Raw genomic sequence first — 26,564 nt, forward strand, 5'->3', positions numbered from 1 at the left:
GAGGACCTTTCGCGTGTGAAGCGAACGTGATAACCACCACACTACTGAAACTTGCACGATGCCCATTAACTATCGTTCCGGAAAACCAAACAATGAGGTAAGTTTTCCCAAATTTTGTTGGTAGCGGAAAGAGATTGTGGAGTCGCTACAAACAGAGTCAGAAGTGGGATTGTAACACACTCCTCTGGGAGAGCATGGAAAAATAGAAGCATCGCAAATGAATATGCAAGAAGAATCCAAAAAAGATTCAACTAGTAACATATAGGCGAGACATCACATACCACAGAGCCTCTCAGCTGGAACTGATCAATCGTGCACGTAGGTGTCACTTGACAACTGACTAGCCTACTCAACTCATTTTCTTTCCAGAACGCATCCATGACAGCACCCCTGAAAGCACACACCTGAAGGTTCCACCGAGATTTGAACTCGGATCACTGGATTCAGAGTCCAGACTGCTGACTTTTACACAATGGAACCCCTTCCACAGTCAATTTACGCTCTCAGTCATGCAAATGCTTGACAATGAAAGGGTTTTAGCAACCTGTTATTTTTTTGTAGATTTTTCATTTATAGTCATAGTTTGTATTCTCAGCATTGGCACGACAGTCAAACAACACATTCTGTACCTTCGCTGGTCAAAGGTTAGAATCCATCTGTCAAGCGGAGGAACAGGGTTCGATTCCTTGACGGCAAGGTTGCCATTTTGGTTCAGCAGCTTGGGGTTCGCCAAAGTCCGTTTCACACTTTAGCCTCAGAGAATCTCTTAAAAACCTTCAAAAATTGACTTTACATGTCAAGAATAGCAGATGAGGCTCCCCTCCTATCCATAATTATGAATATGTTGATGTTGCTATCAGTAACGTGCAGTCATACATCCTCAAACAAGGATGAAATAAATAAAGGAGGAGCAAATAATGTTTCCGCCCAGTTTCGAACTGAGGACCTTTCGCGTGTGAGGAGAACGTGATAACCACCACACTACTGAAACTTGCACCATGCCCATTTACTATCGTTCCGGAAAACCAAACAATGAGGTAAGTTTTCCCAAATTTTGTTGCTGGCGGAAAGAGATTGTGGAGTCGCTATAAACAGAGTCAGAAGTGGGATTGTAACACACTCCTCTGGGAGAGCATGGAAAAATAGAAGCATCGCAAATGAATATGCAAGAAGAATCCAAAAAAGATTCAACTAGCAACATATAGGTGAGACGTCACATACCACAGAGCCTCTCAGCTGGAACTGATCAATCGTGCACTCAGGTGTCACTTGACAACTGACTAGCCTACTCAACTCTAGAGCTGTAACAAAATCCGGGTTATCCGGTTTTCAACCCGGATAAATACGTCACCCGGGCAGACCGGATGGTGGCATGCATTTGATCCGCCCAAGTTGAGCCAGACGGCATTTCATTATGTCAACAAATGGCAGTTACAGCGCTCTTGCACCTTTGTCGTGAGAGAAATGATGAAACCGGAATATATATATATATATATATATATATCCCTCTTTAGTTGCCTTCTAGTTCAGTCACGAACACACAGTCACAGGCACACACTGAGTAAAACGAAACCTAACTCCCGCCCCGTTTGTCACGAGCCCGTTTGTTGTTGGTTAAGTGAGCCATGCCCTCTACTGATCCGTCCTGATTTGCGATCCGTCCGGACGGGACGGATCCCCGCTGACTCGTACTGCTCGAACGGATCACTCTGCGAGTCGCGGGTCGCGGCGCATTCGGCTCTGCTCGCTCGCAACTCCTAGTTGTATAAATGAGCCACGCCACCAATCAATCACAGACTGGTAGTTTTCACAGACTGGTATTTGTGTGATAAATAATAAAAAAATAAAGAGGAAGAATTGTAATAATCATGTTAGAACTGGTGTAGTTGGGTGCTAGCTAGCTAGTCCCGCCCCGTTTGTCACGAGCCCGTTTGTTGTTGGTTAAGTGAGCCATGCCCCCTACTGATCCGTCCTGACTTGCGATCCGTCCGGACGGGACGGATCCCCGCTGACTCGTACTGCTCGAACGGATCACTTTGCGAGTCGCGGGTCGCGGCGCACTCGGCTCTATGTGAAAGCGGGTGCCTGAGCTGAGTCGGGCGAATCATGCCGGCTCTGGGTGACTCACGGCCAGTCGAGTCACGCGGCAGAATCGAAACTTAAAAAGATCCGAGTTGGCAGTGATCCGCTACTTGCCCGTCTGACCCGCTGAGTCACTCAGAGCCAGCGATTCAGCGGTCAGACGGGCAAGTAGCGGATCACTGCCAACTCGGATCTTTTTAAGTTTCGATTCTGCCGGCAGCAAGGATTGTCGTCGTCAACCCGTCTGCTGAAGCCTCTGTAGCTCGCTACAGGCTCGGTTAGCGTGGCTTCATGCATCTTGTACAGTCGTTGAAAGATAATCATTTCATGTCTGGCTTTCAGATAAAATGGCATTGAATTATTACTTGACAAAAATAAATGAGTGAACTTGTAGCCGTAGGCTGCTCTTTGATTTATCAAAATGAATTGATAAATGGGACAAAAAAAAAAGGCGAGGTACATAGCCACTTAACGGCAGAAAGGTTTTTTTTTTTTTTTTTTTAATAAGTGACTCAAGTGATTCAAGTGATCCGTATAACTCGAATCACCTCCTTGAAATGATCCGATCAGCCCGGATCACCCAAAAGATTCGAGTTAAGCATCTCTACTCAACTCATCTTCTTTCCAGAAAGCATCCATGACAGCACCCCTGAAAGCACACACCTGAAGGTTCCACTGAGATTTGAACTCGGATCACTGAATTCAGAGTCCAGAGTGCTGACCTTTACACCATGGAACCCCTTCCACAGTCAATTTACGCTCTCAGTCATGCAAATGCTTGACAATGAAAGGGTTTTAGCAACCTGTTATTTTTTTGTAGATTTTTCATTAAAGTCTTATAGTTTGTATTCTCAGCATTGGCACGACAGTCAAGCAACACATTCTGTACCTTCGCTGGTCAAAGGTTAGAATCCACCTGTCAAGCGGAGGAACAGGGTTCGATTCCTTGACGGCAAGGTTGCCATTTTTGCTCAGCAGCTTGGGGTTCGCCAAAGTCCGTTTCACACTTTAGCCTCAGAGAATCTCTTAAAAACCTTCAAAAATTGACTTTACATGTCAAGAATAGCAGATGAGGCTCCCCTCCTATCCATAATTATGAATATGTTGATGTTGCTATCAGTAACGTGCAGTCATACATCTTCAAACAAGGATGAAATAAATAAAGGAGGAGCAAATAATGTTTCCGCCCAGTTTCGAACTGAGGACCTTTCGCGTGTGAGGCGAACGTGATAACCACTACACTACGGAAACTGGCACCATGCCCTTTAACTATCGTTCCGGAAACCAAACAATGAGGTAAGTTTTCCCAAATTTTGTTGCTAGCGGAAAGAGATTGTGGAGTCGCTACAAACAGAGTCAGAAGTGGGATTGTAACACACTCCTCTGAGGGAGCAAGGAAAAATAGAAGCATCGCAAATGAATATGCAAGAAGAATCCAAAAAAGATTCAACTAGCAACATATAGGTGAGACGTCACATACCACAGAGCCTCTCAGCTGGAACTGATCAATCGTGCACTCAGGTGTCACTTGACAACTGACTAGCCTACTCAACTCATCTTCTTTCCAGAAAGCATCCATGACAGCACCCCTGAAAGCACACACCTGAAGGTTCCACTGAGATTTGAACTCAAATCACTGGATTCAGAGTCCAGAGTGCTGACCTTTACACCATGGAACCCCTTCCACAGTCAATTTACGCTCTCAGTCATGCAAATGCTTGACAATGAAAGGGTTTTAGCAACCTGTTATTTTTTTGTAGACTTTTCATTGATACTCTTACAGTTTGTATTCTCAGCATTGGCACGACAGTCAAACAACACATTCTGTACCTTCGCTGGTCAAAGGTTAGAATCCACCTGTCAAGCGGAGGAACAGGGTTCGATTCCTTGACGGCAAGGTTGCCATTTTTGCTCAGCAGCTTGGGGTTCGCCAAAGTCCGTTTCACACTTTAGCCTCAGAGAATCTCTTAAAAACCTTCAAAAATTGACTTTACATGTCAAGAATAGCAGATGAGGCTCCCCTCCTATCCATAATTATGAATATGTTGATGTTGCTATCAGTAACGTGCAGTCATACATCTTCAAACAAGGATGAAATAAATAAAGGAGGAGCAAATAATGTTTCCGCCCAGTTTCGAACTGAGGACCTTTCGCGTGTGAGGCGAACATGATAACCACCACACTACGGAAACTTGCACCATGCCCATTAACTATCGTTCCGGAAAACCAAACAATGAGGTAAGTTTTCCCAAATTTTGTTGCTAGCGGAAAGAGATTGTGGAGTCGCTACAAACAGAGTCATAAGTGGGATTGTAACACACTCCTCTGGGAGAGCATGGAAAAATAGAAGCATCGCAAATGAATATGCAAGAAGAATCCAAAAAAGATTCAACTAGTAACATATAGGCGAGACATCACATACCACAGAGCCTCTCAGCTGGAACTGATCAATCGTGCACTCTGGTGTCACTTGACAACTGACTAGCCTACTCAACTCATTTTCTTTCCAGAACGCATCCATGACAGCACCCCTGAAAGCACACACCTGAAGGTTCCACCGAGATTTGAACTTGGATCACTGGATTCAGAGTCCAGAGTGCTGACCTTTACACCATGGAACCCCTTCCACAGTCAATTTACGCTCTCAGTCATGCAAATGCTTGACAATGAAAGGGTTTTAGCAACCTGTTATTTTTTTGTAGATTTTTCATTTATAGTCTTATAGTTTGTATTCTCAGCATTGGCACGACAGTCAAACAACACATTCTGTACCTTCGCTGGTCAAAGGTTAGAATCCACCTGTCAAGCGGAGGAACAGGGTTCGATTCCTTGACGGCAAGGTTGCCATTTTTGCTCAGCAGCTTGGGGTTCGCCAAAGTCCGTTTCACACTTTAGCCTCAGAGAATCTCTTAAAAACCTTCAAAAATTGACTTTACATGTCAAGAATAGCAGATGAGGCTCCCCTCCTATCCATAATTATGAATATGTTGATGTTGCTATCAGTAACGTGCAGTCATAATACATCTTCAAACAAGGATGAAATAAATAAAGGAGGAGCAAATAATGTTTCCGCCCAGTTTCGAACTGAGGACCTTTCGCGTGTGAGGCGAACGTGATCACCACTACACTACGGAAACTGGCACCATGCCCATTAAATATCGTTCCGGAAACCAAACAATGAGGTAAGTTTTCCCAAATTTTGTTGGTAGCGGAAAGAGATTGTGGAGTCGCTACAAACAGAGTCAGAAGTGGGATTGTAACACACTCCTCTGGGAGAGCATGGAAAAATAGAAGCATCGCAAATGAATATGCAAGAAGAATCCAAAAAAGATTCAACTAGCAACATATAGGTGAGACGTCACATACCACAGAGCCTCTCAGCTGGAACTGATCAATCGTGCACTCAGGTGTCACTTGACAACTGACTAGCCTACTCAACTCATCTTCTTTCCAGAAAGCATCCATGACAGCACCCCTGAAAGCACACACCTGAAGGTTCCACTGAGATTTGAACTTGGACCACTGGATTCAGAGTCCAGAGTGCTGACTTTTACACCATGGAACCCCTTCCACAGTCAATTTACGCTCTCAGTCATGCAAATGCTTGACAATGAAAGGGTTTTAGCAACCTGTTATTTTTTTTTGTAGATTTTTCATTGATACTCTTAGAGTTTGTATTCTCAGCATTGGCACGACAGTCAAACAACACATTCTGTACCTTCGCTGGTCAAAGGTTAGAATCCACCTGTCAAGCGGAGGAACAGGGTTCGATTCCTTGACGGCAAGGTTACCATTTTTGCTCAGCAGCTTGGGGTTCGCCAAAGTCCGTTTCACACTTTAGCCTCAGAGAATCTCTTAAAAACCTTCAAAAATTGACTTTACATGTCAAGAATAGCAGATGAGGCTCCCCTCCTATCCATAATTATGAATATGTTGATGTTCCTATCAGTAACGTGCAGTCATACATCTTCAAACAAGGATGAAATAAATAAAGGAGGAGCAAATAATGTTTCCGCACAGTTTCGAACTGAGGACCTTTCGCGTGTGAGGCGAACGTGATAACCACTACACTACGGAAACTGGCACCATGCCCATTAACTATCGTTCCTGAAAACCAAACAATGAGGTAAGTTTTCCCAAATTTTGTTGCTAGCGGAAAGAGATTGTGGAGTCGCTACAGAGTCAGAAGTGGGATTGTAACACACTCCTCTGGGAGAGCATGGAAAAATAGAAGCATCGCAAATGAATATGCAAGAAGAATCCAAAAAAGATTCAACTAGCAACACAGAGGTGAGACGTCACATACCACAGAGCCTCTCAGCTGGAACTGATCAATCGTGCACTCAGGTGTCACTTGACAACTGACTAGCCTACTCAACTCATCTTCTTTCCAGAAAGCATCCATGACAGCACCCCTGAAAGCACACACCTGAAGGTTCCACTGAGATTTGAACTCAAATCACTGGATTCAGAGTCCAGAGTGCTGACCTTTACACCATGGAACCCCTTCCACAGTCAATTTACGCTCTCAGTCATGCAAATGCTTGACAATGAAAGGGTTTTAGCAACCTGTTATTTTTTTGTAGACTTTTCATTGATACTCTTACAGTTTGTATTCTCAGCATTGGCACGACAGTCAAACAACACATTCTGTACCTTCGCTGGTCAAAGGTTAGAATCCACCTGTCAAGCGGAGGAACAGGGTTCGATTCCTTGACGGCAAGGTTGCCATTTTTGCTCAGCAGCTTGGGGTTCGCCAAAGTCCGTTTCACACTTTAGCCTCAGAGAATCTCTTAAAAACCTTCAAAAATTGACTTTACATGTCAAGAATAGCAGATGAGGCTCCCCTCCTATCCATAATTATGAATATGTTGATGTTGCTATCAGTAACGTGCAGTCATACATCTTCAAACAAGGATGAAATAAATAAAGGAGGAGCAAATAATGTTTCCGCCCAGTTTCGAACTGAGGACCTTTCGCGTGTGAGGCGAACGTGATAACCACCACACTACGGAAACTTGCACCATGCCCATTAACTATCGTTCCGGAAAACCAAACAATGAGGTAAGTTTTCCCAAATTTTGTTGCTAGCGGAAAGAGATTGTGGAGTCGCTACAAACAGAGTCATAAGTGGGATTGTAACACACTCCTCTGGGAGAGCATGGAAAAATAGAAGCATCGCAAATGAATATGCAAGAAGAATCCAAAAAAGATTCAACTAGTAACATATAGGCGAGACATCACATACCACAGAGCCTCTCAGCTGGAACTGATCAATCGTGCACTCTGGTGTCACTTGACAACTGACTAGCCTACTCAACTCATTTTCTTTCCAGAACGCATCCATGACAGCACCCCTGAAAGCACACACCTGAAGGTTCCACCGAGATTTGAACTTGGATCACTGGATTCAGAGTCCAGAGTGCTGACCTTTACACCATGGAACCCCTTCCACAGTCAATTTACGCTCTCAGTCATGCAAATGCTTGACAATGAAAGGGTTTTAGCAACCTGTTATTTTTTTGTAGATTTTTCATTTATAGTCTTATAGTTTGTATTCTCAGCATTGGCACGACAGTCAAACAACACATTCTGTACCTTCGCTGGTCAAAGGTTAGAATCCACCTGTCAAGCGGAGGAACAGGGTTCGATTCCTTGACGGCAAGGTTGCCATTTTTGCTCAGCAGCTTGGGGTTCGCCAAAGTCCGTTTCACACTTTAGCCTCAGAGAATCTCTTAAAAACCTTCAAAAATTGACTTTACATGTCAAGAATAGCAGATGAGGCTCCCCTCCTATCCATAATTATGAATATGTTGATGTTGCTATCAGTAACGTGCAGTCATAATACATCTTCAAACAAGGATGAAATAAATAAAGGAGGAGCAAATAATGTTTCCGCCCAGTTTCGAACTGAGGACCTTTCGCGTGTGAGGCGAACGTGATCACCACTACACTACGGAAACTGGCACCATGCCCATTAAATATCGTTCCGGAAACCAAACAATGAGGTAAGTTTTCCCAAATTTTGTTGCTAGCGGAAAGAGATTGTGGAGTCGCTACAAACAGAGTCAGAAGTGGGATTGTAACACACTCCTCTGGGAGAGCATGGAAAAATAGAAGCATCGCAAATGAATATGCAAGAAGAATCCAAAAAAGATTCAACTAGCAACATATAGGTGAGACGTCACATACCACAGAGCCTCTCAGCTGGAACTGATCAATCGTGCACTCAGGTGTCACTTGACAACTGACTAGCCTACTCAACTCATCTTCTTTCCAGAAAGCATCCATGACAGCACCCCTGAAAGCACACACCTGAAGGTTCCACTGAGATTTGAACTTGGACCACTGGATTCAGAGTCCAGAGTGCTGACTTTTACACCATGGAACCCCTTCCACAGTCAATTTACGCTCTCAGTCATGCAAATGCTTGACAATGAAAGGGTTTTAGCAACCTGTTATTTTTTTTTGTAGATTTTTCATTGATACTCTTAGAGTTTGTATTCTCAGCATTGGCACGACAGTCAAACAACACATTCTGTACCTTCGCTGGTCAAAGGTTAGAATCCACCTGTCAAGCGGAGGAACAGGGTTCGATTCCTTGACGGCAAGGTTACCATTTTTGCTCAGCAGCTTGGGGTTCGCCAAAGTCCGTTTCACACTTTAGCCTCAGAGAATCTCTTAAAAACCTTCAAAAATTGACTTTACATGTCAAGAATAGCAGATGAGGCTCCCCTCCTATCCATAATTATGAATATGTTGATGTTCCTATCAGTAACGTGCAGTCATACATCTTCAAACAAGGATGAAATAAATAAAGGAGGAGCAAATAATGTTTCCGCACAGTTTCGAACTGAGGACCTTTCGCGTGTGAGGCGAACGTGATAACCACTACACTACGGAAACTGGCACCATGCCCATTAACTATCGTTCCTGAAAACCAAACAATGAGGTAAGTTTTCCCAAATTTTGTTGCTAGCGGAAAGAGATTGTGGAGTCGCTACAGAGTCAGAAGTGGGATTGTAACACACTCCTCTGGGAGAGCATGGAAAAATAGAAGCATCGCAAATGAATATGCAAGAAGAATCCAAAAAAGATTCAACTAGCAACACAGAGGTGAGACGTGACGTACCACAGAGCCTCTCAGCTGGAATTGATCAATCGTGCACGTAGGTGTCACTTGACAACTGACTAGCCTACTCAACTCATCTTCTTTCCAGAAAGCATCCATGACAGCACCCCTGAAAGCACACACCTGAAGGTTCCACTGAGATTTGAACTCGGATCACTGGATTCAGAGTCCAGAGTGCTGACTTTTACACCATGGAACCCCTTCCACAGTCAATTTACGCTCTCAGTCATGCAAATGCTTGACAATGAAAGGGTTTTAGCAACCTGTTATTTTTTTTTGTAGATTTTTCATTGATACTCTTAGAGTTTGTATTCTCAGCATTGGCACGACAGTCAAGCAACACATTCTGTACCTTCGCTGGTCAAAGGTTAGAATCCACCTGTCAAGCGGAGGAACAGGGTTCGATTCCTTGACGGCAAGGTTGCCATTTTTGCTCAGCAGCTTGGGGTTCGCCAAAGTCCGTTTCACACTTTAGCCTCAGAGAATCTCTTAAAAACCTTCAAAAATTGACTTTACATGTCAAGAATAGCAGATGAGGCTCCCCTCCTATCCATAATTATGATTATGTTTATGTTGCTATCAGTAACGTGCAGTCATACATCTTCAAACAAGGATGAAATAAATAAAGGAGGAACAAATAATGTTTCCGCCCAGTTTCGAACTGAAGACCTTTCGCGTGTGAGGCGAACGTGATCACCACTACACTACGGAAACTGGCACCATGTCTACTAACTATCGTTCCGGAAAACAAACAATGAGGTAAGTTTTCCCAAATTTTGTTGGTAGCGGAAAGAGATTGTGGAGTCGCTACAAACAGAGTCAGAAGTGGGATTGTAACACACTCCTCTGGGAGAGCATGGAAAAATAGAAGCATCGCAAATGAATATGCAACAAGAATCCAAAAAAGATTCAACTAGCAACATATAGGTGAGACGTCACATACCACAGAGCCTCTCAGCTGGAACTGATCAATCGTGCACTCAGGTGTCACTTGACAACTGACTAGCCTACTCAACTCATCTTCTTTCCAGAAAGCATCCATGACAGCACCCCTGAAAGCACACACCTGAAGGTTCCACTGAGATTTGAACTCGGATCACTGGATTCAGAGTCCAGAGTGCTGACTTTTACACCATGGAACCCCTTCCACAGTCAATTTACGCTCTCAGTCATGCAAATGCTTGACAATGAAAGGGTTTTAGCAACCTGTTATTTTTTTTTGTAGATTTTTCATTGATACTCTTAGAGTTTGTATTCTCAGCATTGGCACGACAGTCAAACAACACATTCTGTACCTTCGCTGGTCAAAGGTTAGAATCCACCTGTCAAGCGGAGGAACAGGGTTCGATTCCTTGACGGCAAGGTTGCCATTTTTGCTCAGCAGCTTGGGGTTCGCCAAAGTCCGTTTCACACTTTAGCCTCAGAGAATCTCTTAAAAACCTTCAAAAATTGACTTTACATGTCAAGAATAGCAGATGAGGCTCCCCTCCTATCCATAATTATGAATATGTTGATGTTGCTATCAGTAACGTGCAGTCATACATCTTCAAACAAGGATGAAATAAATAAAGGAGGAGCAAATAATGTTTCCGCCCAGTTTCGAACTGAGGACCTTTCGCGTGTGAGGCGAACGTGATAACCTCCACACTACGGAAACTTGCACCATGCCCATTAACTATCGTTCCGGAAAAACAAACAATGAGGTAAGTTTTCCCAAATTTTGTTGCTAGCGGAAAGAGATTGTGGAGTCGCTACAAACACAGTCAGAAGTGGGATTGTAACACACTCCTCTGGGAGAGCATGGAAAAATAGAAGCATCGCAAATGAATATGCAAGAAGAATCCAAAAAAGATTCAACTAGCAACATATAGGTGAGACGACACATACCACAGAGCCTCTCAGCTGGAACTGATCAATTGTGCACTCAGGTGTCACTTGACAACTGACTAGCCTACTAAACTCATCTTCTTTCCAGAAAGCATCCATGACAGCACCCCTGAAAGCACACACCTGAAGGTTCCACTGAGATTTGAACTTGGATCACTGGATTCAGAGTACAGAGTGCTGACCTTTACACCATGGAACCCCTTCCACTGTCAATTTACGCTCTCAGTCATGCAAATGCTTGACAATGAAAGGGTTTTAGCAACCTGTTTTTTTTTGTAGATTTTTCATTGATACTCTTACAGTTTGTATTCTCAGCATTGGCACGACAGTCAAGCAACACATTCTGTACCTTCGCTGGTCAAAGGTTAGAATCCATCTGTCAGTGTTGGCACTCTCTTAACTTTTCTCATTCATTTTCAATGGAAGTTCTTACACCACGGATGCATTGCACTCTTTGGCCTCTGGGGAAATTTTGGCGCATTTACAGGTAGACTCGTTTGGTTAGCCAATCAGAATAGAGTACGGCAGTTGCTAGCCAGAAAGAGGCAGACCAGAGTGAAGAGAGATACCACTAGCAACAGAGATCGCGGAAATTTGTTACACGGTATTGCTAGTCATAACAGTATTTCATTTCTACAAATGTTATATATGTATGTGTTGTATGTCTGTTATACATCTCTTATTACAAAGTATTAGTTGGGAAACGGCCATAGTTAACCGGGTCGCCAGGCTGCTGCTGCCACTAGCACTAGCATCATCATCATCGGATTAATTACTGAGGTAAGTAAATAACGCCAACAAGTCAAAATGTGTGTTTTATGATGGTATAACTTTACAAAGCTGTCCGGTACATGCAAGTACCGTCTCCATTGGGCGTGTTGTGTGTCAAACTATTATATCAAAGACGACTGTAATGTAGAGGCTGTCTTAAAGTTCAACGCATCACTAGCTGTGTCTTTGGCTGCTTTAAAACAACTGGATTGAAATGACAATTTATGTGCAGTAGATGATGATTTTAATACATGTGGTACTTTGATCTTGCCGTAGCTTTGGTGTGCACGATGAGCATATTTTGTCTCCCTTTGAAGTAGTGTAAAATGCGGACATCGTTTGTTGTTATTCTGTGTTTATGCACCTGTGTTTTGTGATCGTGTGTGATATCAGGTTATTTTTTATTATTTAAAACAGTGTAGGTTGTATAATAGAATTTAGTATAAGAGTATATAAATGAGTGTATATGAGTAGGGGCTATGCAAATGTGTAGGCATATGTAGACATAAGGGTGTATATGTGTGTGTGTGTATATATATACACACACACATATATAATATATACATATATATAATATATATACACACATATATAATATAATATATATTATATAAAATATTTGATATTTCTTTGTAAATAGTTGTACATAGTTCCAAAATGTTTGCCTCCTAAAATCCAACCCCATGTCCACGTCGTAGGAGGCGGTAACAGAAGACTGAGAGCACAATGTTTGCAAAGTGTTCTGGCTGACGGGGCTCTGGTACAAACAGTGTTGTAGCACTTTATCTTTGTTTGTTGTCTCTCTCTTTCTAAACCTACAGCCAGCTCTGTGCTCCCTGTGTTGTTTATTGTCTGTCCATTTCTAAACCTACAGGTGGATGTGTGACCTGGCCAGCTCTGTGTTCCCTGTGTTGATTCAAATGATGTAACTATTTCCTTTAGGTAAAGGAAACACAGTCTTGGGATCATAAGAATAATAGATACATACTGTATATCTACAGGTGGATGGTGGGAAGGAGTTGTTAATATGACCCTTATTGTACAAACTTGAATGTCAGTGTTAAAGTGTGTTAAAGTGTGTCGCTGTCTCAGATCACTGGAAGGATGCGTGTTGTATATGCTCTTTGTCTCTTTTTCTTTTTTATGTGTGTGGGTATATGTGAGTTTATGTTTTCTGTAGGTGGCTGATATGAGAACCAAAGCCGAGGCGAGGGGGAGCTATGGAGAGTCAAGGACAAGATAGAGGGCCTGGACGAGCGCACGCACAATGACTTTTGATTAGATATGAAAACTGTGTTAGTATAAACACCTGTTTTGTGGAAGAGTAGTACAGTTCTGATCCTCCAAATTGACAGCCTTTTTGTTGGTGAAGGCAAGATGATCAAACACAGAGCTCTGTATGCTATATTTACTGTAAGACACTGATATATTATTAGGTAAATTAGCTTATTAGATGCGAGAAATGGATGTCACACTCCCAGACTCTTATTCATAAAAGAACACACAGGATTTTCAGCAAAAGCATAGAAAGCTTTAAGATAAAGGTAGAATGGAAAAATATAACACTGTCTATTTCTAAACTGACAGGTTGAGGTATAACCTGTCCAGCTTTGTTCTCCCTGTGTTTGTTGTGTGTTCATTTTTAAACCTACAGGAGGAGGTGTGACCTGGCCAGCTCTGTGCTCCCTGCGTTGCTGCTTGCACCACATCTTTGCAGTAGTGATACACAGTACACTGTCACATTACTGATTTGTCTCTTATTCTTTAAATAAACATGTACTGGTTCATTTGAACAACTGTGTGTGGTCTCCTTCATGTTGATACTCTTACGAGCCAAGTGGTTTTGCAAAAGGGAAAAAAACAAGTATAGATAGGAATGAACAAATGAATCAATAAATCAAGCACTGTCTCAATAAATGAAGCCCAAAAGGGTTCTTGACCCTCATAACATTATGACAGTGGGTACAACCATGTAAGTTGCAGTTGCAATAAAACTGTGATTTTCCAACATAGAGTGCTCCTGACGGGATTCGAACCTGCAGGGTTATGAACTACATAATGACATTAATTATATGCAGGACTGAAAAAAATGCATGAATTTCATTGGCTGTCACAGTTCTACACCTATACATGGCTGGCCCTGGGATGGCAAGCAGCTATTCTCTCCACTATACCACCAATGCCCTGACAGACCCTTATTTAGTCATCTATCAACTGTTTTTCTTGCAGGGCTATGACACACTCACTCTTACTCAGGAATCTTTCTATTTCTCCCTGAAATAAGAGAGAAGTCTAAAGCGTGAAACTTGTGCTTGCTTGGATTCATTCTCCAGATGCGCACAATTGCTTTCATCTAAGGCTAAAATGTTCACAACTTCAGTACAATGCACTATGCCAATTAATTTGCCAGTTAGGAAGAGTTTACCACAGTCTTGCAACCTGTACCGTGTGCACTGCTTTTGGGTCCCTGATGGTCTAGTGGCTAGGATTCGGCGCTCTCACCGCCGCGGCCCGGGTTCGATTCCCGGTCAGGGAATGAGGGAACCTGATTTTGGCACTGTGAGTAGCGTAAACCAAAGACATTTCTGCTGTTGTTTTCCAATGACATGACAAGAATGTCAATGTAATCTAGCCCTGTCACAAATTCAATAGGACGTTGGTTTGTAAGGAGTCATCCTATGCGCACCACTTGATTTGAAATAACACTTTACAGCCAGCAGATTTACTACTTCTCTTTAGAGAAGGGCTCGCTTAACTCTTTCCAGCAGCTCTAGGACCATTGTGGCTTTTAAAAACTAAAAGAATGATCAAGTTTTTCTGATACTTTGATGTGTAACACGGTGCTTAATAACATTGTGAGCAGCAAAGACAAATGCTATTTGTCATTAAATGACATGGGCATCCACGAATGATACGGAAAAAGAGAAATTTCATGGTCTATTGTCGGACAAAATGTTTTTGTCCGCGGACTTGGAGCATTTGGTGATCTGGCAGGTGCTGGTCGTCCATCCGTCCGTCCGTCTTGGATTGAGTTTGAGGGAGGCGCGTTTTTTGTGTCGTACGGCACTGTGGAATCTAATCTTCCCCACTTGCTTTGTAGAGGAGGAACTTAGAATGCACATGAGAAAACAGACCATCACTTTAACTGAGGAGTCATAGCAAAACATGCTTCCTTGGTTGAAGAGTTGCTAGAGTGCATTAGCTGGAGACTGTGTTTTCCCTACAAGCCACCCATTGTCTGAGCAGAGGTAGAGATAGCAAGGTACATTTGAAAGCTGATTATACACAGAGCAGAGAATGCATTGGCCGGGAATCGAACACGGGTTAACTGCTTGGCAAGCAGCTATTCTCTCCACTATACCACCAATGCCCTGACAGACCCTTATTTAGGTTCTGAAGGTTCCTGAGGGTCTTGAGATTCCATATGTTGACCACTGCAGAGGTTCTGCGCACGGTCTCCAGAGGGGAGTGGTTTACCTCCATAGACCTGGAGGATGCCTACTTTCACGTTCTGGTGGCGCCACACCACCGGCAGTTTCTGCGATTCGCCTTTCAGGGGCGTCATTTCCAGTTCAAGGTGCTCCCGTTTGGTCTCTCCCTCTCCCCACGAGTGTTCACCAGGTGTGTGACGGCAGCCCTCTTGCGCCTACAGTCGCGGGGCATGAAAATCTTGCCGTACTTGGACGACTGGCTTGTCTGTGCGCCGTCCCAGTCTCAGGCGGCCCTCGACACGACGTGTCTTCTTTCCCATGTGGCCCGTTTGGGCCTCAGGGTGAATTTTACAAAGAGTGGCCTTGTCCCGTCACAGAGCACGGTTTTTCTTGGGGTTACCCTCGATGCGGTCACCATGATGGCCTGCCTGTCGCCGCGGCGGGTGGACGTCATCCTCCGCCACCTTCTCCCATTTCGGGAAGGCAGGCGGTTCCACTACGTGGAGTTCCTACGCGTCCTGGGGAAACTGACAGCTGCGGCTGCTGTGGTCCCCTTAGGATTGCTGTCGCTGCGTCCCCTCCAGAGGTGGTTGCACAGCTTTCACCTGGACGCCAAGAGACACCGGCACAGGAGGCTCGTGGTGTCCCACCATTGCCTTCTTGCCCTGGCCTCGTGGAAGAAGCCCTCATTTCTCCTCCGGGGCATGCCCATGGGCTCCATTGCATCCCGTCGCGAGGCAGTCACGACGGACGCCTCCCTCTCGGGGTGGGGCGCCGTGTGGCAGAACCGGACAGCTCAGGGGCTGTGGCCGGCGCGGGACCGCTCACAGCACATCAACGCACTAGAGCTGCGGGCTGTACACAGAGCGTTGCAGGCTTTCCTCCCTTTCTTGAGGGGCCGACATGTACTAGTGCGGTCGGACAATGTTTCGGCCGTCTCCCACATAAACCACCAAGGTGGCACCAGGTCTGCACTGCTACTGCAGGCATCCCGGGACCTCCTGCTGTGGGCAGCACCACGCTTAGCCAGCCTAAAAGCAATGTATTTGCCCGGGGAACGCAACCAGACGGCGGACTTGCTCTCCCGTGGCAAGCCTCCGCCGGGGGATTGGCAGCTCCATCCGGAGGTGGTGCTCAATATCTGGGCCACCTTCGGCAGAGCAAACGTGGACCTCTTTGCCTCAGAAGAGTCGACCCATTGCCCCCTCTGGTTCTCCCTGACAGAGGAGAGCAGTCCCCTGGGACAGGATGCTCTGGCCCACGACTGGCCAGAGGTTCTCCTCTATGCTTTCCCGCCGATCCCTCTGATAGTCCCTACACTACAGAGGGTCCTCCAGCAGGGCCACAGGCTGCTGTTGGTAGCCCCCTTTTGGCCAGGGAGGATGTGGTTTCCACTGCTGCACAGGCTCTGCAGCGGTTCCCCATGGCGCCTCCCCGACAGGAGGGATCTCCTGTCTCAGTGGCAGGGTCAGATCTGGCCTCCCGACCCGTCCCGCCTGCAGCTGTGGGTCTGGCCACTGCAGGGCCCGACCCGATGCTGACTGAGTGCTCTGGCGAGGTATGCCATACCATCCTAAACGCGAGGGTGCCTTCTACCCGGGCGCTTTATGAACAGAGGTGGCGGCTGTTCACTACATGGTGCTTGGACAGGGGTGAGGACCCTGTGCACTGTCCTGTCCCTAGGATTCTGGAGTTCCTCCAGTCACTCCTGGATGACGGCCGGTGCCCCGCTACCCTGAGGGTGTATGGGGCGGCCATTTCCTCTCGGCATGCTCGAGTGGATAACGGCACGGTGGGAAGCCACAGGTTGGTGTCCCTTTTCCTGAAAGGTGCGCGGCGGCTGCGCCCCCCACGAGTGCGGCGCACCCCGCCATGGGATCTGCATCTGGTGCTCAGCGCCCTGTGCGCACCTCCCTTTGAACCCCTTGCTCAGGCAGGGCTGAGGTGGGTCTCCGCTAAGACCGGCTTTCTACTCGCTATCGCGTCAGCGAAGCGCGTCGGGGAGCTGCATGCTCTGTCGGTGAGCGACTCCTGCATGAGGTGGAACTCGGATGGCTCAGGGGTTTCCCTATGGCCGAACCCCGCTTTTCTCCCGAAGGTGCTGTCTTCATCTAACAGACCTATCCACCTGGCACAGTTTGTTCCCCCGGAGGGGGAGGACAGGTTACGCCTACTGTGCCCTGTGCGGGCTCTGAGAGCCTACGTGGCCGCGACTGCCGGTATCAGGCAGTCGGACCAGCTCTTCCTCTGCTACGGTGGCCCTCGGAGAGGCTGTGCGCTCTCTAAACAGCGACTGTCTCACTGGGTGGTGGATGCCATCACCAAAGCATTTGAGGGAAGTGGGTGCCCCCAGCCAGCTGGGGTGAGCTGCCACTCCACCAGAGCTGTCTCGACCTCATGGGCAGCCCTACGGGGCGTTCCCCTGGAAGACATCTGTGAGGCAGCGTCATGGGCGTCACCGAGTACCTTCTCCAGGTTCTATCGGGTGAATGTTGCCACTCCCAACCCGTTGGCTGTGGTCCTGCTGCCCGACTCTGCTGCTTCCTCTCAATAAAGTGAGTAGGTGCCGGATTCCTCGTGACTCTTCTGGTATTAGTCATCCAGTGCTTGAAAGCACCGCCTCTGGCGGTCAGTAAGGATGAAATAGAACGAAAGTTACGTATGTAACTACGGTTCTATGAATCCTGGATGACCGCCAGAGCGTTCTGTCACTCAGAATCCTTGTATACTCGCGAGAAGATTCTGTAAGGACTGACCTGCTGATATTGCCGGAAGTATATAGGCTCTCCGGGGTCAGCAGGGGGTCACGAGTGATGTTGTTGGTATTAACACTCGACCTGCGCATGCGCAAGATGTATCATCCAGTGCTTGAAAGCACCGCCTCTGGCGGTCATCCAGGATTCATAGAACCGTAGTTACATACATAACTTTCGTTTCCAGCTGTAACTGAGGTGAAGTGCTATAAAGACCACATCAAAACAACTGCCCCGTGTGAGGGTTGAACTCACGACCTTCCACACTTTGGAGTGACTGAGCTTCCGAGTGGGCTTTCTGCAGCTCCAACAGAGAGCAATCGGAGCCACTTGTGCCCAGCAAGTTTCCAGCTGTAACTGAGGTGAAGTGCTATAAACATATCAAAACTCCTGCCCCGTGTGAGGGTCGAACTCATGACCTTCAGATTATGAGACTGACGCGCTGCCTACTGCGCCAACGAGGCCTGCAAAACATAAATATGCATGTATTGTCAGCCTAGGCTCACTTTCCCACACCCATTCATTGGTCCTGCAGACTTTGCTAAAGGTATGTGATGCCCACTTGCCCAGCTCACATGGATTGCATGGCAATCAAATAAGTGGATGGTAGGAAATAAGATATTCTAATCTGTAGCCCCCTGTGACAGCTATGGGGGGCGAGAACGGCAAAACCGAAGAAAAATGTGTCTGACATGACAAATTTAAGTAGATAATAAAGGAAGGAGAAACTGAAAGGCGACAAATATCTGATTGCAAGGCATCTCTAAAAGAGCGATAGTTCGAATCCCCATAACTTGGGTTTGACACAAGGCGACAAAGATCTGATTGCAATGCTTTAAAAAAAAAAGAGATGGTTCGAAGCCCCATAAGTTGCTTTTGACACCTTCCACACTTTGGAGTGACTGAGCTTCCGAGTGGGCTTTCTGCAGCTCCAACAGAGAATAATCGGAGCCACTTGTGCCCAGCAAGTTTCCAGCTGTAACTGAGGTGAAGTGCTATAAAGACCACATCAAAACAAATGCCCCGTGTGAGGGTCGAACTCACGACCTTCAGATTATGAGACTGACGCGCTGCCTACTGCGCCAACGAGGCCTGCAAAACATAAATGTGCATGTATTGTCAGCCTAGGCTCACTTTCACACACCCATTCACTGGTCCTGCAGACTTTGATAAAATATGTGATGACATGGCTTGTTGAGCACGTAGCTACTTGTTCAAAAGACCTGTTGTCTGGACTCGAGGTTAAACAATCAACTCACAAGTTTCTTTATCTGGCTTTCATTCTCATTTTGAAAGTTTATGGAAAGTTACAAAAGAGGTAGTTTCACGTGGGATAAACTTGACTGAATTGTCCCATGTCAGTCTATGTCAAGAGAAGGAGAGTCTGCAAAGGTGCTTTTGTCACACAGCGTATTCTATTATGTTAGCGTGATGAACGTCCTATCCTTTGTCATGGGTCTTGGCCAGGGTGCAACTTGCTTTTCTAAAAGAGACATGGTTCGAAGCCCCATAACTTGTGTTTGACACCTTCCACACTTTGGAGTGACTGAGCTTCCGAGTGGGCTTTCTGCAGCTCCAACAGAGAATAATCGGAGACACCTGTTCCCAGCAAGTTTCCAGCTGTAACTGAGGTGAAGTGCTATAAAGACATCAAAATTCCTGCCCTGTGTGAGGGTCGAACTCACGACCTTCAGATTATGAGACTGACGCACTGCCTACTGCGCCAACGAGGCCTGAAAATCTTAAACATGCATGTATTGTCAGCCTAGGCTCACTTTCCCACACCCATTCATTGGTCCTGCAGACTTTGCTAAAGGTATGTGATGCCCACTTGCCCAGCTCACATGGATTGCATGGCAATCAAATAAGTGGATGGTAGGAAATAAGATATTCTAATCTGTAGCCCCCTGTGACAGCTATGGGGGGCGAGAACGGCAAAACCGAAGAAAAATGTGTCTGACATGACAAATTTAAGTAGATAATAAAGGAAGGAGAAACTGAAAGGCGACAAATATCTGATTGCAAGGCATCTCTAAAAGAGCGATGGTTCGAATCCCCATAACTTGGGTTTGACACAAGGCGACAAAGATCTGATTGCAATGCTTTAAAAAAAAAAGAGATGGTTCGAAGCCCCATAAGTTGCGTTTGACACCTTCCACACTTTGGAGTGACTGAGCTTCCGAGTGGGCTTTCTGCAGCTCCAACAGAGAATAATCGGAGCCACTTGTGCCCAGCAAGTTTCCAGCTGTAACTGAGGTGAACTGCTATAAAGACCACATCAAAACACCTGCCCCGTGTGAGGGTTGAACTCACGACCTTCAGATTATGAGACTGACGCTCTGCCTAATGCGCCAACGAGGCCTGCAAAACATAAATATGCATGTATTGTCAGCCTAGGCTCACTTTCACACACCCATTCATTGGTCCTGCAGACTTTGCTAAAATATGTGATGACATGGCTTGTTGAGCACGTAGCTACTTGTTCAAAAGACCTGTTGTCTGGACTTGAGGTTAAACAATCAAGTCACAAGTTTCTTTATCTGGCTTTCATTCTCATTTTGAAAGTTTATGGAAAGTTACAAAAGAGGTAGTTTCACGTGGGATAAACTTGACTGAATTGTCCCATGTCAGTCTATGTCAAGAGAAGGAGAGTCTGCAAAGGTGCTTTTGTCACACAGCGTATTCTATTATGTTAGCGTGATGAACGTCCTATCCTTTGTCATGGGTCTCGGCCAGGGTGCAACTTGCTTTTCTAAAAGAGACATGGTTCGAATGCCCATAACTTGGGTTTGACACAAGGCGACAAAGATCTGATTGCAATGCTTTTAAAAAAAAGAGATGGTTCGAAACCCCATAACTTGTGTTTGACACCTTCCACACTTTGGAGTGACTGAGCTTCCAAGTGAGCTTTCTGCAGCTCCAACAGAGAATAATCGGAGACACCTGTGCCCTGCAAGTTTCCAGCTGTAACTGAGGTGAAGTGCTATAAACACCACATCAAAACGCCTGCCCTGTGTGAGGGTCGAACTCACGACCTTCAGATTATGAGACTGACGCGCTGCCTACTGCGCCAACGAGGCCTGCAAAACATAAATATGCATGTATTGTCAGCCTAGGCTCACTTTCACACACCCATTCATTGGTCCTGCAGACTTTGCTAAAGGTATGTGATGCCCACTTGCCCAGCTCACATGGATTGCATGGCAATAAAATAAGTGGATGGTAGGAAATAAGATATTCTAATCTGTAGCCCCCTGTGACACCTATGGGGGGCGAGAACGGCAAAACCGAAGAAAAATGTGTCTGACATGACAAGTTTAAGTAGATAATAAAGGAAGGAGAAACTAAAAGGCGACAAATATCTGATTGCAAGGCATCTCTAAAAGAAAGATGGTTCGAAGCCCCATAACTTGTGTTTGACACCTTCCACACTTTGGAGTGACTGAGCTTCCGAGTGGGCTTTCTGCAGCTCCAACAGAGAGCAATCGGAGCCACCTGTATGGGATCAAATAAGGGTCAGAAATATTTTGTACTTGTACAATGATGTTCACATGTATAATAAAGTTTTGATGTTGTAAAAATACTTTGTGTCTATGTAAAAACATTTTGTGCATGTGTAACAAAGTTTTGAAGTTGTAAAAATAGTTTGTGTATGTGTAACAAAGTTTTGAAGTTGTAAAAACATTTTGTGCATGTGTAACAAAGTTTTGAAGTTGTAAAAATAGTTTGTGTATGTGTAACAAAGTTTTGAAGTTGTAAAAATAGTTTGTGTACGTGTAACAAAGTTTTGAAGTTGTAAAAATACTTTGTGTATGTGTAACAAAGTTTTGAAGTTGTAAAAACATTTTGTGCATGTGTAAAACTAAATCCGACAGACACATAAATTTCCCACCTTCAAGTTTACAAAACTCAAGTTAACAGGCTCTCTGATGTAAGGTTTATAGCTGCAAATGGTGCACTATTAAATGAAACGTGTTACTTTGAATGAATAAAACCAAGGTGAAAGATCTAATTTTTTCTCACATATTTTTGTTCTCTTTTTATCACTCTCAAATTCAGAAAATACTATTGTGACATTAGCCGCTTTCGGACAGAGCCGTTCTAAGAACGCAGTTATCAGAACTGACCTACTCGAATTTCGTTCTGATAACTGTCCTTCCCCAGCGGAACTGTTTCAGTCTGCATTCGCACATGAGTCGGGACTGATGCGCTGCGCGCAGCCGTCTGCGTCAGTGACGTGTTATGTTAGCCGTTTAGCGACACATTCAACAACAAAACAAAACAAAACCGGTAAAAGTAAGGAGAGAAGAAAAAACACCATCAAGAAGCTAATATGGAGAGCGGGGAGGCCACCGTGTTCATGGTCTGCATGATGGTGATATCAATCATGGACGATCACATCAGGCGTCTAACATGGAGGCTGGAAGAGCTCACAGAGGGAGTCAGGAAACGATACTTTTTCATTTCATGAAGGAAGAAAGGAGAGCAGAGCGCCGCAGACAAAGGAGACCAGTGTAAGTTTAACTTATTAAACACGCGCCGGTTTTGTCCGTGTTGTATGAGGAAACATTTCAGCCGTGACAGCATGACATGGGGCGTAGCTACCAACCATCACACACCTCCGTCAGATCGTTCTATAGAACCATGAAAAGACCCGACCTCGGAGAAGGAGCTGAAATGGTTATAGGAACTAAGGGAGATAGCCCCGAGTTCCTGTATGTCCGAACACGGGAGAAAACGGCCCTGCGGATTAAAAGGTTATTTGAACTGCCAAAGGTTCCTACAGTCGGCTAATGTGGGTGAGAGGCACAACAAGTGTCCCTTTATTCCATTATTTTATTCCATCTTTCTGTAATATGTAGACACATACTATCCCAGGTTTTTTTGGCGTTTGCATTATTTCGGTTATAGATACATCAGCTTTTGTGGATAAAAAAACTTAAATATTTATAAATATATATATATAAATATTTTACAATAAGTTTATTGGTTTAATTAAGTTCATTATACAATTATTTATTCTTTCAGACAAGTTACTTTGAGTTTAATTTGTGGCCCAAGAACAAAAGGAGGAAGGACTCCATACTGCCTACTTTTATAACCTTGGTGACATCATCAGGAGAAACACTCTATGGTGATAGTGGTAATGTGAAGTTTGAATTAATTATTTATTGTTCGTATGATTTTTTTGGATTGTTAAAGCCAGATGTGCATTAGGATGTAAAGTGATTTGCTAGAATGTGCATTGAAGGGGAAGTAATGATAGTTTGTGTTACAGGTCCCAGGCTATGGGCACTGTACACAGATAAGATTCTCTACAAAACAGTGTCTCAACCTTCCCTTATGGTTCCTGTCGTAGTTCATGAATGCTCTCTACATAGTTTACTACTGCAGTATATATGTCTGCCCCAAAACACGAGGAAGGTGCAGTTGGATTGAACAGTTCATCCAATCGTTACAGTTCTTGCACACTCAAGGGACATGCCAGTTCAGGCACCTGCACTCCAGTTTGACCCATGTCTGTCATTGCCACGGCTGGAAGATGGGGCACCTAAAACAGTACAAAAATTGTTATAGCCGTTGTCCACAACATTGGTAAATAAAATATTGTTTTCCCTTTACCTCAACATTGTCAGGAGGGCTGACAGGGTCCTGAATGGTCCCAATTTCCCACAGCTGGTTAAGACTGAGGTTCCCCTCTGTTCGGATTGAGTGGTTATTCCACCCATCTGTGAAGGTCTCCAGATCCTGCTGAATGCGGCGCAAAAAGACGTACTGGGCACAGAAAAGGTGCGTGCAGTTGGCTGGGTCAAGCAGGCCATCCTCCTCAAGAGTTTTTTTAGTCATATTAGCTTGAACTGTCATGGGATTCTGGAAATAGAATATTAAATAGGCTGTTTAGGAAAAATCCCAAATTCTGTAGCTCCCTCTAAAGCCTGTAATCGTGCTTGCAAAAATCGAGCGCTCCCGGCTGTTTTTAACCAATCACGTTAGGTTTATTATTGATCTATTATCTGAGCAGAACAGTCACCAACCACGTCTTCCATGCTGAGCGTGAGTCTGCCCCCAGCTTGTGTGCGCGCACACTGGTGTGAACTCACGTGCACAACCTCGTCTACAGAGGGGGAGGGGTTTGGGGGGCGATTCGGAGCTTGTTAGAGGTTGGGGGAGGGACCTGAAAGTTGTATCAGTTCGAATTTTCCGACTTTAGACTCGGAATTTTGTCCACGTTTTCGACACCTTGGTCTCCTCTGACCCTGGACATGTAAAACCATAGAGAGACCATAATAATACAGAACAATTTGCCAATAAATGTAAAATTTTACTCCTTGGTATGGGTACTCTTGCATTAAAAAAAGTCCCAAAACAAACAAACATCAGAGTACAGTAGTCTTCTGAGGAGGAAGTCTACAACTCACTAAATAATAAGCACTTGCAGAGATGTTTCCAGGTTCAACAAAAGGTTTGAATTCATTTGCATAAACAGAAATATCCTCCGTGGTTAACTTCAAACAATGACGAAATAAAGACTTAATTTAGTGGTTGACAAAACTGTGTCACTCCTTCAACACAAAAGGCAGACAAAGGAAAATCAGCTGTCCTCTCTACCCTATCATGGAGGATGGCCTGACTAGAGGGGGGTGGGGGGGGGGGAAGAGAGCGAGAGCGAGAGAATCCTGGAGGGGACACTAGTTGTAAAGGATTTTATTAATACATAAAGATGCTTATATTATAAGACTGAAACATCCTTGAATAGCAGATCACTGTAAAAACATACATATAATATTGTGATTATGTCAGTGGGTCAACAATTTTGTAAAGGCAACTTTACATTTCTTTTAAAATTTTCAAAAAATCTAATGTAAACATAAAGAGCAACCTCAAAACAAGACATAGCATGTTACCTGGATGGAAAACCATGTGTCTCTACAGCCTGAAGGAAGAAATCTTGGGCTGTTGATGGCTTATTGTTATTGGCAGCATGTAGGTACATGATCTTTGTGAGGATTTGGGAAACATAAACACCACAGAAATACATTATTAAACATCAACTACAATAATATAAAAACAATATATGAATGAAATGTTGGGAAGCTGGGAATGACGTCACAGCCGAGTTATCAGCGTTCCAGTTACCGCGTCCACCAAAGCTATTCTCGCGCTCGCCTTGTCCGAATATAAACAACTTGTGATCTACCAGGCTAATGTTAGCACGGCCTGCTTTGTAGTTTGCGTGTACCCGACTCCCGAGTACAACTTGAACGCACCATGAGCAGAGCGAGTGAAACGGGGAGGGACGTGGGGACGGATGACAGGCAGGAAGCTCGGCAAATCATTTTATTCGGACCGAATAAAATGATAAAATAAATAAAATGAAAGCGAAAAAAATTTAAAAATACAGTTAAAAGCAATCAAAGAAGAGGGGAAAAAGAAAGATATAAACTCAACCATAAGCACACCGAAAGAGAAATGTTTTTAACCTGGATTTAAAAGTGCTTACAGTTGGGGCTGATTTCAGTTCTGCTGGTAGTTTGTTCCAGTTGTGTGCAGCATAACAGCTAAAAGCTGCTTCACCGTGTGTAATTTGAACTCTGGGCTCCACTATCTGACCTGAGTCAGCAGATCTCAGAGCTCTGCTGGGTTTATACTCAGTTAGCATGTCATTCATGTATTCTGGACCTAAACCTGTATGATAATGTCCAGGACTTTCCACTAAAGCCCTATTCGGACGGGACTAGTTCAATGGGGGGACGTATGGTAATGTTGGTTAACCTGACGACGCCAAGGAGAAGAAATGACCAATTCGGACGGGACAAGAAATCCCAGTAATATTCATCTAACATGGGAGGAGTTGTTGGTTACGCACAACCGTCACATCCTGGATGCTATGCACGTCTTCATTTCACTTCCGTAAACCCCATCTGTTAACAGACATGGCGCCGACCAGGTCGAAGCAGGTCTACATGCGTGCTTGCAAGCAGCGCTTCATCCAGAACCTCCATGTTTGCAAACAGACACACCTAATTGTTTCTCTCTTAAAAAGGATGTGACGACATATTCCGTACTTATTACCGCAGGTCGCATTCGCACGGGATTAGTATTACCTATGGTAGATACTCCGAACCGTTTCACAGGAGGTAGAATTCTCGGCAAAGTTTACCGACATACTCCGCTATCTTTACTGACATGGCGCGTTCGGACGGGACTAGATTTCCCGGTTATTATTACTTTACCCCAGGTCCCCCCGTTAAACTTGTCTCGTCCGAATAGGGCTTTAGGCACAGACTAGCCAGCCATATTAAATAAGTAGCCAGCTGGGGCGCGGCTGTTGGTGGTTGGGGTTAGGTTACGTCATAGCCATGATCATGTACACTGATGAAATGAATGAATGAAAATACACTCTCACGTGTCGCAGGTGGTGCTAATTGAACGCTTGAAGAAAAGACTGGATTACCGGTAGGACCACGTTGGGCTAAACGATGCGATGCGGTTAGGCTTTCTTTTGGT

At 44.8% G+C, this 26,564-nt stretch overlaps 15 non-coding genes across 15 annotated transcripts; 1 reads left to right on the forward strand and 14 right to left on the reverse strand.

Moving 5' to 3' along the window:
- Nucleotides 1-3,260: 3,260 nt before the first annotated feature.
- trnav-cac (transfer RNA valine (anticodon CAC)) lies at nt 3,261-3,333 on the reverse strand. Its single transcript has one exon. It is a non-coding gene; the product is annotated as a tRNA-Val (tRNA).
- An 868-nt stretch (nt 3,334-4,201) lies between these two features.
- On the reverse strand, nt 4,202-4,274 carry trnav-cac (transfer RNA valine (anticodon CAC)). Its single transcript has one exon. It is a non-coding gene; the product is annotated as a tRNA-Val (tRNA).
- An 872-nt stretch (nt 4,275-5,146) lies between these two features.
- On the reverse strand, nt 5,147-5,219 carry trnav-cac (transfer RNA valine (anticodon CAC)). The gene has a single exon. It is a non-coding gene; the product is annotated as a tRNA-Val (tRNA).
- Nucleotides 5,220-6,089: 870 nt separating this feature from the next.
- On the reverse strand, nt 6,090-6,162 carry trnav-cac (transfer RNA valine (anticodon CAC)). The gene has a single exon. It is a non-coding gene; the product is annotated as a tRNA-Val (tRNA).
- An 865-nt stretch (nt 6,163-7,027) lies between these two features.
- Nucleotides 7,028-7,100, reverse strand: trnav-cac (transfer RNA valine (anticodon CAC)). Its single transcript has one exon. It is a non-coding gene; the product is annotated as a tRNA-Val (tRNA).
- Nucleotides 7,101-7,972: 872 nt separating this feature from the next.
- On the reverse strand, nt 7,973-8,045 carry trnav-cac (transfer RNA valine (anticodon CAC)). Its single transcript has one exon. It is a non-coding gene; the product is annotated as a tRNA-Val (tRNA).
- An 870-nt stretch (nt 8,046-8,915) lies between these two features.
- On the reverse strand, nt 8,916-8,988 carry trnav-cac (transfer RNA valine (anticodon CAC)). The gene has a single exon. It is a non-coding gene; the product is annotated as a tRNA-Val (tRNA).
- Nucleotides 8,989-9,855: 867 nt separating this feature from the next.
- trnav-cac (transfer RNA valine (anticodon CAC)) lies at nt 9,856-9,928 on the reverse strand. The gene has a single exon. It is a non-coding gene; the product is annotated as a tRNA-Val (tRNA).
- An 870-nt stretch (nt 9,929-10,798) lies between these two features.
- On the reverse strand, nt 10,799-10,871 carry trnav-cac (transfer RNA valine (anticodon CAC)). The gene has a single exon. It is a non-coding gene; the product is annotated as a tRNA-Val (tRNA).
- Nucleotides 10,872-14,336: 3,465 nt separating this feature from the next.
- On the forward strand, nt 14,337-14,408 carry trnae-cuc (transfer RNA glutamic acid (anticodon CUC)). The gene has a single exon. It is a non-coding gene; the product is annotated as a tRNA-Glu (tRNA).
- A 4,039-nt stretch (nt 14,409-18,447) lies between these two features.
- On the reverse strand, nt 18,448-18,520 carry trnam-cau (transfer RNA methionine (anticodon CAU)). Its single transcript has one exon. It is a non-coding gene; the product is annotated as a tRNA-Met (tRNA).
- A 555-nt stretch (nt 18,521-19,075) lies between these two features.
- trnam-cau (transfer RNA methionine (anticodon CAU)) lies at nt 19,076-19,148 on the reverse strand. Its single transcript has one exon. It is a non-coding gene; the product is annotated as a tRNA-Met (tRNA).
- A 568-nt stretch (nt 19,149-19,716) lies between these two features.
- On the reverse strand, nt 19,717-19,789 carry trnam-cau (transfer RNA methionine (anticodon CAU)). Its single transcript has one exon. It is a non-coding gene; the product is annotated as a tRNA-Met (tRNA).
- Nucleotides 19,790-20,344: 555 nt separating this feature from the next.
- On the reverse strand, nt 20,345-20,417 carry trnam-cau (transfer RNA methionine (anticodon CAU)). The gene has a single exon. It is a non-coding gene; the product is annotated as a tRNA-Met (tRNA).
- Nucleotides 20,418-21,063: 646 nt separating this feature from the next.
- Nucleotides 21,064-21,136, reverse strand: trnam-cau (transfer RNA methionine (anticodon CAU)). Its single transcript has one exon. It is a non-coding gene; the product is annotated as a tRNA-Met (tRNA).
- Nucleotides 21,137-26,564: the final 5,428 nt, after the last annotated feature.

Source organism: Odontesthes bonariensis, chromosome 8, assembly GCF_027942865.1.
Source record: "Odontesthes bonariensis isolate fOdoBon6 chromosome 8, fOdoBon6.hap1, whole genome shotgun sequence".
Classification (NCBI taxonomy): domain Eukaryota; kingdom Metazoa; phylum Chordata; class Actinopteri; order Atheriniformes; family Atherinopsidae; genus Odontesthes; species Odontesthes bonariensis.